At 43.4% G+C, this 10,408-nt stretch overlaps 1 long non-coding RNA gene across 1 annotated transcript; it reads right to left on the bottom strand.

The window, feature by feature from the left end:
* Positions 1-325: 325 nt before the first annotated feature.
* LOC143664473 (uncharacterized) lies at positions 326-9,535 on the bottom strand. The gene is made up of 3 exons (XR_013166435.1): positions 8,325-9,535; positions 7,936-8,056; positions 326-1,584 (listed from the first exon to the last, which is right to left on the bottom strand). It is a non-coding gene; the product is annotated as an uncharacterized LOC143664473 (long non-coding RNA).
* Between the last annotated feature and the right edge of the window lie 873 nt (positions 9,536-10,408).

Here is a 10,408-nt window from a genome sequence, read left to right as displayed (position 1 = left end):
CTATGTGATGATATTGTGAATTGTTGAGTGTATGTGTTGGGAATGTTTGTGTTTCTTTCTTGTAATTTTTTTTTTAATTAGTAAAAAAAATTTTTTAAATTAAAACAAAAAGCCTCAGAGAGATGCAGGCATCTGTGCAAGGAACCATAGGAAGTAAGTGGAGGGCCTAAGACTGGAATCCATTTCTCCATATCTGCCTGTTAACTTGTACTCTCTTCTAAGGTGTAGATGGGTGGGGTGGGGGGTGGGGCATAAAGCAGTGAGGACTGTGGCAAACTAGAACAAGCTCTGTGCAAAGGGAACAACTATTATTCAGCTCTAGCCACTTTTCATAGGGGATTATGGTTCCACATGGCCAGGTTTTCTGATTTCAAGAGAAGCCAGCAAACAGGATTTTGATGTGAAGATGTCCATTTTTTAAAACACTGTGAAAGCCAACTAGCTCTATCTGGGTATAATTCAGGCCACACCCCTGGTTAGAGGTAACATTGTGTCTAGAACATCCTAGGAGAGCTAGGATTCCAGGTAGCCATGGCAAAACTCAATATGGATAGAAAACTGCAAATACAGCTGCGCTCCTTAAAGGATTTCTCAGGTGAGTTTTAAAAGGCACACATTGAAAAATGGGTTGCTTGTTTACCAAAAAAGCAAAGTCCTTAATGAAAGGTAACAGAGAGGGAGCAGCTGAAGCATTCCGACCCCGCCTATCGCGGAGGAGGTTGGCAAAGAGTTATTTTATGCTGGGCTGACAGACCATGCTTCTCTGAAAGAGAAAATGTAACTTCAGGGCAGGCTCCCCTTTACAACTGAGGCCCTAATAATGATCATTATGCTGTCAGTGCACCAGACGTGGTTCAAAATAATTCTCCTAAAAGTCACATTTTACCCGCTTCCTGGCCCTTCCTTGCTGCCTCCACCCCGTGGCCTCCCACACTCAGCAAGCCTTTCCTGTTCCCCACCCCATTTGCCAAGGGGTGGCTTTGGGACATTTGGAGCTCTCACCATGGGGTGGTCTGTAACGGGAATTGGGTTGGTCACCTGGTGGTGGCAGCTCCTCCTTCTGTACTGGCCTTTGGACGGAGGGAGGGAAGGAGCACAGAAGAGCTTCCATGCTTAAAAAAAACAAACAAACAAACATTTGCACCCTCGACAGACTGAAACACTGCAAGACAACAGCTTTACTTTAAAAAGTCTAGAGGAATTCCCATCCTCCAGAGCTTAACAAGATCAGAAAACCTCTGTTTACTACAAGAATTGTTTCAGAAAGGGAAGCAAAATCTGGCACATGAAGAATCCCATTTCTACCCGCTCTCAAGATAGTAACTTTGCAGCCATATGCCATGTGTATTCCATCACAACAAAACCGTGCTGTTTGTGCACTGGGGACAGATTTGCTGCCGCCGCCACTGCTGCTGCTGCTGCCACCGCCTGCACCAGTTCCTTCTGTTGCTTGGATAAAGCGGCAGCATGTGGCACTGCCTGTCAGATTCTTAGAAGATCAGGCGATGTTCCTGGCTAGGACTCTACAATCCAGTTTGCACCATGAAGCTCTCAATACCACCTCCTCTGGGCCCTGGGAGTCTTCTGTTTGGAAAACACAGAAAAGGCTGAAATAGTTTCTGAAAAGGATGGGACAAGGAAACTTGTATATTATCCCCCCTTGTTTGGAAGGTCATTTACGATTACGAGATGAAGTTACTTCTCCCACTTAGGAAGAGGAAGGGCAATGCTTGATTAGAAGTGTCCAGAGATGTGCATTCCAGCCCTGGTTTCTTTATATCCTTGCTTTGGGACCCAAAACTAAACATTTTTGAGCCTCAGTTTCCTCATCTGTAAAATGGGAATAATAGGACTGACCACATGGGGCTTTTCAAAGGGCTATTTTGGTGAGATACTGCACGTAGCAACTGCTCCCTTTGCACAGACCTTGTTCACCACCACAGTCCCCACCTCAGATTTCCTGCCACTCCGCCTTCCACAGGGAAAACGCCAACTCAACTTTACACTGTGCTTAGGTCTCTGAATGCTCCATGAATGCATTTAATTCAGTGTCCTCCATTTGAATGTCCTTTCCCCTCTACTACATTCAAGACTCAGCAAAAATGTCACCTCCTCTGTTCCCAGATATTGCCTGGTAGCCCTGACTATGCCCTTCTCTATCCTTCTTATTTTCCCATGACCCTGAAGTGCCTTTCTGCCCCACTATACTCTGGAGGATTGACATTCTGTTTGTTTCAAATTCCAAACCTTTTCAAGGCTGGTAAGGTCCTTTTGATCTGACGCACAGCCAACTTTCCACCCTCATCTCTTACCATTCTCAGGCCCGCTCTCTTCACCCAGTCTCACTGGACTTCTGACAGTTCCCAGGGTAGCCAAGCCCCCTCCGGATTTTAGGTCTTTATGCCCTTGGCCCGGTATGCCCTTTCCCTAGATCATTTCATGGCTGGCTCCTTCTTGACATTCAAAGATCTCTCTGCTCAAATGTCAACCTCTTCAAGAGTCCTTCCCTGGCCGGCCAATAGAAACTAGTCCCCTATGCCCATTATTCTCTCGTAACACCATTATCTTCTTCTCTTCATAGCACTTATCACAAGCTGTGGCTAATTCACTTAAAAAATCAACCTTATTGTAGTATAATTTGCATACAATAAAATGCATCCACTCAAGGTGTACAGTTCTATGTGTTTTGAAATATATATATATATACACACACCCATGTTTCCACCACATCACTTAAGACATAGAATATTTCCAAATCTGGACAGTTTTCTTAATTTCCCTTTCCAGTTAATGTCCCCTGTCCCCAAGACCAGCTCCAGCCAATCACTGCTCTGCTTTCTGTCACCCTAGCTTAGTTTTGCTTGTTCTAGAACTTATTTAAATTAAATCATACAGTATGTGCTCTTCAGCCTGGCTTCTTTCACTCAGCATAATGTTTTTGAGGTTCATCCATTTTTGTTTTGTTATTTCTTTTTCATTATTGAGTAGTAAGTTTTTGTCTGAATATCCTGTAATCTATTTATTCACCTGTTGATAGGTACCTGGGTTCTTTCCACTTTTTGGCTATTATGGATAAAGCTGATCTGAAAATTCATGCACCCGTCTTTGTGGGGATATCACTTTGAGATTGCTGGGCATATGGTAAGTGTATGCTTAATTTTGTAAGAAACCACCAAACTGTTTTTCTCGGTAGTTGCTTCATTTTACACTTCCTGCTAGCAACATATAGGAGAGTTACAGTTGTTTCACATTCTCATCAACACATGGTATTAACAGTCCTTTAAATTTTAGCCATTCTAATGAGTGCATAATGATATCTCATGGTGGTTTTAATTTGCATTTTCATAGTGGCTAATGATGTTGAACAACTTTTTGTTACTATCTAGATATTTATATCTTCTTTCTGAAGCATTTGTTAAAATCTTTTGCCCATTAAACATTTTTTTTTCCTGTGTGTGTGCTGTCATTGGTGATTCATAAGATTGCTTTGTAGGATTTAGATTTGCTAAAAATATATATGGCAAAACTTTTTCCTGTTCTTTGACTTATTTTTTCACTTAATGTCTTTTGAATTTTCAATTTTGAGGAAGTTCAGTTTGCCAACTTTTCCCTTTTATGATTAGTTTTTTTCTGTGAATTAAGACATCTTTGCCTGCCTCCTAAGGTCATAAAGATTTCCTCCCATGCTTTCTCCTAGAAGTTTCATAGTTCTTGCTTTTTTATTATTTTAGATACATTTCAAGTACATAGTAAGGATTGAGATTCATTGTTTTCCATATGGATATTAAGTTGTTACAGCACCATTTGTTGAGAAGGCTGTCCCTTTGCCTGAGGTTATTTACATTTAGTTTTTCTTTAATTGAATTATTATTTGACTCTCTCACTAGACTTCAAGTTCCATATATCCATTCTAATTTAATCTCGGTTCTTCTCCATCCCTGGTTCTTCCTTGCAAGCAGAGAAAGCAGAATGAGGGTTTGCTGCTAGTCATTTATTCTGAGGGGACAGTGAAATAGGAAGGACAGAAGCCAGTATGACCGTGTGTTACCTAATTGTTACCACCGGGGCTCTATCTGGCTGGGACCTGCTGTGGAGCAGGGTGGGGTCCCCTGAGTGTCAGACACTCACCCACTCCAGCCTCCACTGGTCAACTTCCTCTGACTTCGAGCGAGTCCAGGGAGAAACCGTGGGCAGGAGGCAAGAGCTGTTGGAGCAACCAAGCCAAGGGGCTTCCACTTGCCCCAGGCTGGTTGCCACAGAGCTGGCTGCCTAAAAGGGGAGCCAAAATGTAGGGCAAGAGGCACAGGAGATTTCTGATAAACACTCATTCGACAAATATTTATGGTGTGCCTCCTGCGTGCCAAGCACTCCTTTAAGCACTAGAGATACAGTCATGAAAAAGCTAATCTTTGTCCTCATGGGAGAGAAGGCAATGAACAAGTTAATAATTAATATAATATAACATCAGGCAGAGATAACGGGGGAAGGGAATTGCAAAGATGGGTGGAGGGAAGGGGGCACATTTAAACCATCAGGGAATGATCAAATGAGAGGGAGGAGGTATAATGGAGAAATTCAGATTTAACAAGTGATTTTGACCACTGACTCATTATGTAGGTATTTCGTTTTAGTTTCTAGTGTAGTAGAACAGCCAGAAGGAAATATCTGAAATTGCTGAGCTGTAATCCAGTGGCCCTGATCTTTGATAATAGTTCAATAGCTATATATATATATATATATATATATGTGTGTGTGTGTGTGTGTGTGTGTGTGTGTGTGTGTGTAGGTTGCCTGTGTTTGTATGGGTCTACTTTTTTTTTTGGCTTTTAAAAAGGGGAATTTAATAAGTTGCAAGATTTACAGTTCTAAGGCTGAGAACATGTCCCAATTAAAGCAAGTCTAAAGATATGTCCAATCTAAGGCATCCTGGATCTACTTCTTGATGTTTTATTCTGTTTCATTAATCTATATATCTCTGACAACAGTGCACTTTCTTAGTTAACTTACCTTCATTGTCTTTATATTGGGTAGAATGCAATACTAGAGGTCAATAATGTGGAGGGGAAGGGTTATGGGATGTTTGCGTTTTCTTTTTTTCTCTTTATTTCTATTTCTTTATAATGCAAATGTTCTAAGATTGATCATGGTGATGAATGCACAACCATGTGATGATACTGTAAGCCACTGATTGCACACTTTGGATGGATTGTATGGTCTATGAATATATCTCAATAAAATTACATTTGAAAAAAAAAACCCATTAGGAAAGCTGATATTTGACACAGAGAGCATGAAGTGGAGAACATTCCAGGTGGAGGGAACAGCACGTGGAAAGCCCTGAAGGAGGAACAAGCTTAGCGTATTAGAGAAACAACCAAGAGGTCTGTGCGGCCGGAGCCCACGATGGGACAGACAGCCTGGCAGGCCGCAGAAAGGAATTGGGATTTTCTTCCGAGTATGATAGGAAACCACTGGAGAGTTTTGAGAAGGGCTGTGGCATGGTCTTATTTATGTTTTCAAGGTTGCATGGGGTATTGCTACACACTTAGTAAAATACCTAAAATAAAATAAAAAGCTAATACCCATGCAGACAGGGACACAGAGCAACTGGAACGCTCACACAATGCCAGTGGCAATGTAAGCTGGTACGGCCACCGTGGGAAAGAATTTGGCAGTCACTTATAAACACACACAACCATACAACCCAGCCATTCCACACGCAGGTATTTACTCAAGCGAAATGCCACTTACGTTCACACACAAACACCTGTATGCAAGTGTCCACAGTGGTCTTATCCTTAATCACTCAAAAACCGGAAACAACTTAAATGTTCTTCAACTGGGAAACGGCTAAACTGGTGAGGTCCATGTAAGAGCACTACTCAGCAATCAGAAGCGATGAGCTGTTGATATATGTAACCAACTAAAAGGACTTCAAGGGCATTAGGCTTAGCGAAAGAAGTCTACTTCAGAAGGTTGCATACATATCATTCCATTTATATAAGACTCTCAAAATGACAAAATTATAGAGCTGGAGAACAGATGAGTGGTTACCGGGGGAGGAAGAGGGTATGAAGTAGGAGTGGCTGCAGACATAAGAGGTAGAATGAGAGAGTTCTTTTATGGGAATGTAATAGTTATGTAGCTTGAGTGTACGGTGGTTACCCAATCTATTTATGGGATAAAAGTGCTTAGGAATGCACACACACACGAATGCGGGTTAAAAAATGGTGGAAACTGAATAAGGTCTGGGGTAATCTAGTTAGCAGTAATATACCGATGTCGATTTCCTGCTTTTGGTAACATACTACTGCTATATATAAGATGTCATCTTTGGAGTACATGGGACTCTACTATTCTTACGACTGTGAGTCTATAATTATTTCAACATGAAACATTTAAAAATAAAATCTCTAAGAGGTGGGTGAAAAGCTATAAAAAGGCTTGGGGAAATTTGCAAATGGGCTGGGTATTAGATGATATTTGGGAATTACTGTCAACTTCCTTAGGTGTGATAATGGGATAGTTATCATATGTCGTTTTTTAGCTGCTATATGTTGAAATTTCAGAGGTGACATGTCAAAGTGTCTACAACTTACTTTCAAATGGTTCAGCAACTATATGCCTATGAATATACATCATTTAGAAATATGGCAAAATTAAACAATGGTTGAATCTAAATGGTGGGTTTGTAGGCGTTCACTGTATTAGTCTTTTAACTATCTGTATGTCTGACATTTTTTCATGATAAAAAGTTGAAAGGGAAAAGAAAAGGAGTGAATCACTCATATGTACAAGATGAAGACTTAAAAGACTACATACTGTAGGATTCCATCTATATGACATTTTGGAAAAGGCAGACTATGGAGACTATTAAAAACAATTAGATGTTGCCCATGGCTGCTAGTGGGCTGAAGGGGTTGATGACTAAAGGGTGAGGGGAAATTTGGGCAGTGATAGAAATACTCTATATTTTGATTGTAATGGTGGCTACATGATGTATGTAACCACCAACCATTACGAAGCTCATAGAACTGTACGCTAAAAAAGGTGAATTTTAAAGTGTGTAAATTATACACACACATACACACAGACCCAAAAAATGCAAAGGAAAGTAGCATACACAGAGAGGCCATTAAAAAAAACTACATGAGGGCGGTGCAACAGTGGCTCAGTGCCACTCAGAATTCTTGTCTGCCATGCTGGAGACCCGGGTTCAATTTCTGGAGCCTGCCCATGACAAAAAAAAAAAAAAAAAAAGCTACATGAGGGGAATTGGTCTTGTCCACTATGCTTGTCCGCTTGGCATCTAATAAGCACTGAATAAATATCAACTAGTATTCTCGGTAAGTTTTTCCCAAATGAAACTCCCGCATTCCAGGGAAGCCCTGGCCGGGCAGCGTGGTACTGTATGGTGCAGGTGTCTGTTGGACGGTGTTCAGGCCTGGACTCAATCACCTGGGGGCTGAGTACTTCCTGGTGCATCCTCTGGATCAGTGAGGTCCCTCGGCGTCGTGTATCGGGGCACTTTCTGGGTTCAGGGAGCTCTATGGATGACCTCAGAGACCTATAACAGCTCCAAAATAATCATTTACCTTTCTGCTGAGGCTTGTAAATCAAAACCAAACTTCCTTGTCCATACGCCAAAGGATAGCAACTTTTAAAAAGAAGGCGATTTCCTTTACAAACTCAAAATGCCAAATAAACATAACACCATGTTTTACAACCTCATAATAACTACTACTTAGCAGGGGTTTTCGCAGTGCCAGCCCTGTGCAAAGGGGGTTGCGGTGTTACCCTCCCTCTGAATATTTGAATGCAAGAGCTATTGTTAGTCACTCCACTGTACAGGTGAGGAAGCGGTGGCTCAGAGGGGTGAGGTGACGAGCCCTTGGCTGTGCTCTAGGGTGTTCTGACAGCAAACCCGGCACCTACCTGCCCCCCACAGAGGCTCGCCCAGTTCGGCCATTTCACCCCGGCCATGGAAGACTCTTCTTCCAGCCTTGGAATGGGAATATTGTCTCTGCAGTGGGGTGAGGGGTCACATCTGGGTCAACTGTGGGAAGGAAGGGCAGAGTTGGGGCAGGGAGGGGAGCTGAGGGGAGAGGAAGACATGCAGAAACTACCAGATGCTCTTTCTAGTTTTTTAAAAAAACAAGCAAGGAGATGCAAGGATAGTTCAGTGGTAGAATTCTCACCTGCCACGCAGGAGACCCGGGTTCGATTCCCATCCATGCATGTCTCAAAAAACAGGCAAGCAAGCAAACACACAAAAACAACAAACAAAAATTCAACAAATGGTGCTGCAATAATGGGATACTCACATGGAAAAAGAACACAATGTGACCCCTGCCATACAGCATACCAAAAAAAAAAAAAAAAACCCACAAAAAACAGGTGTTAGGGAACAGACTTTCATCACGTCACTTTGTCAGGAGGAAGAAGGGGGAGAGGGGAGAGCAGGCTGTGGAGGGAGGAGAGGGCCTCTATCCAGACCTCTACCCAGAATTGAGTCTGGGGGCCAACAATGATAACAAAAAGGTGGCAATGATGACAACAGTAGACGCTGTGTGAGGCCGTCCATGTGAATTATCTCAGTTTACCTTCTCAGTAACTCCCTGACTGCACTACTACCATCATCTCCATTTTTCAGATTAGGAGACTGAGGCCCAGAGAGATTAAGTACACCAAATCATATATTTTCATATGTAGAGATTGCATTGAACGAGGTCAGAAAGGACACACGTTAAAGGAACAATACTTGTTATTTACTTACAAAGTAAAATTACTTGGGATGGGGAGAGATGAATGCGGTGAAGTTGCGGAGCTTTAGCTTTTTATTGCATTTTATTTTCCCCCTCCGCGATGTAAATGGGAACCCATGAGAATGTAGTTTGAAAAAAAAAAAATGTTGGGAGCTAAAGACTGTGTCCAATATCTCATAACTGATTTGGACCTGGATCTCCCAGACTGCAGCCCAGGCCCTTACCCGCTGGGCAGCAATGCCTTTCAAAGGGAGTCCCGAACCTGCCCCCACGCTCTCCATGCTATAGAGGAAGGAGGAAATTCTTCTGAGAGGATCCGTCACTTACCCCTTCCTTACCCCTGCCTCTGGTTTCCTGGGTAACTTGGCCAGTCTCGCGTCTTGGCTTTCGGGAAGACCATTGCTCAGTGCCCAGCGCGGGCCGCCCACTGTCGCGGTGCGGATTCCCGGCCAATCAGACCCGGGTGATGCCACTCCGGGAGATGAGAGTGGCAGGAAACCAAGGTCAAGGCCCCGGACACAATGGGGCCATTGTCGGTCTCCGGTCAGTTGACTTTCAAACAGCAATTCCCCATCCACCCTCGCTCCTTCCTCCCACCCCCGCCCCATTCCAGGAAGACTCCCAAACCTACTGCCTCCCTGTTACCGTCTGCCTGAAGGAAGCGGCAATCTGGGTCCCACCCCAGACCGCGGCTCGGGGCTGAGCCACCCCTGCACTGTCTATTTTGTCCACCAGGTGGTGACAGAGCACCGCATTTCTGAGGGTGGGGAAGGCGGCAAGGGGCCGGCTCTTCCGTCACTGACCCCGCGGTTCCTGTTCTATCCGAAAGAAACAAAAAAACAAGTAAGATTATACTTTCCCTCACCCCTTACTCTGAGATCCCCTAGATCTGGAATTTCAGGGCTCTTCGTTCAGCAAAGGCCAAAACGGCCGTGGATTGCAGTACTTTTCCTTGATGAGGAGGTTAACCAAGCTCAAGGGGGAAAACCTCTTTATCCAGCAAATCACAGCAGGTGGAACCTCTCTGATCTAGATTAATCAATTGTCTGGTTGATCGGTTATGCTAGTATATAAATGTCATCTCTCTAAAGCCTCCCGTGATTCCCTACGCCCCACCCAGTCTAAAGTATATCCTTTCTGTTCTCCCTCCTTTGGGTGTATCACCATTTGTAATTAGCCACACATTTGGTTGGTTGTTTTCCATTAAAATATACACTGTAAGAGAGCAGGGACTGGGTCTGGTTTTGCTCACCAGTGCATTCTTAGTGTCTAGGACAGTACCTGGCACATAGTAGGTGTTCTATAATATTTGTCAACATGATAAATGAATAAATTAGTGCCTGTTGAGGAATGGGGGTGACTGGGGGAGGAGAACCTTCAGGTTGTTGAGAATTCAGCTGTGTGAATACAGGTCGTACCTGGACCCATTTGGCAGGCTGGACACATCCCAAATCATCAAGTTAAAGAGGTAGGCCCCGGACGTAGAAGGGCTTTGGGCAGAGATGTCTGTCTAGCGTCTGGCACCTGACTTCACAATCTCCCCTCCCCACCCTCCCCTTTATACAGTGGGCATCTTTGCACACATCACTTTCTGAGCATCAGTCTCATCATCTGTGAAATGGGAATACAAATAGCACTTACCT

This window comes from Tamandua tetradactyla, chromosome 20 (assembly GCF_023851605.1).
Source record: "Tamandua tetradactyla isolate mTamTet1 chromosome 20, mTamTet1.pri, whole genome shotgun sequence".
NCBI lineage: Eukaryota > Metazoa > Chordata > Mammalia > Pilosa > Myrmecophagidae > Tamandua > Tamandua tetradactyla.
This window is presented reverse-complemented; position numbering and strand designations above follow the sequence as displayed.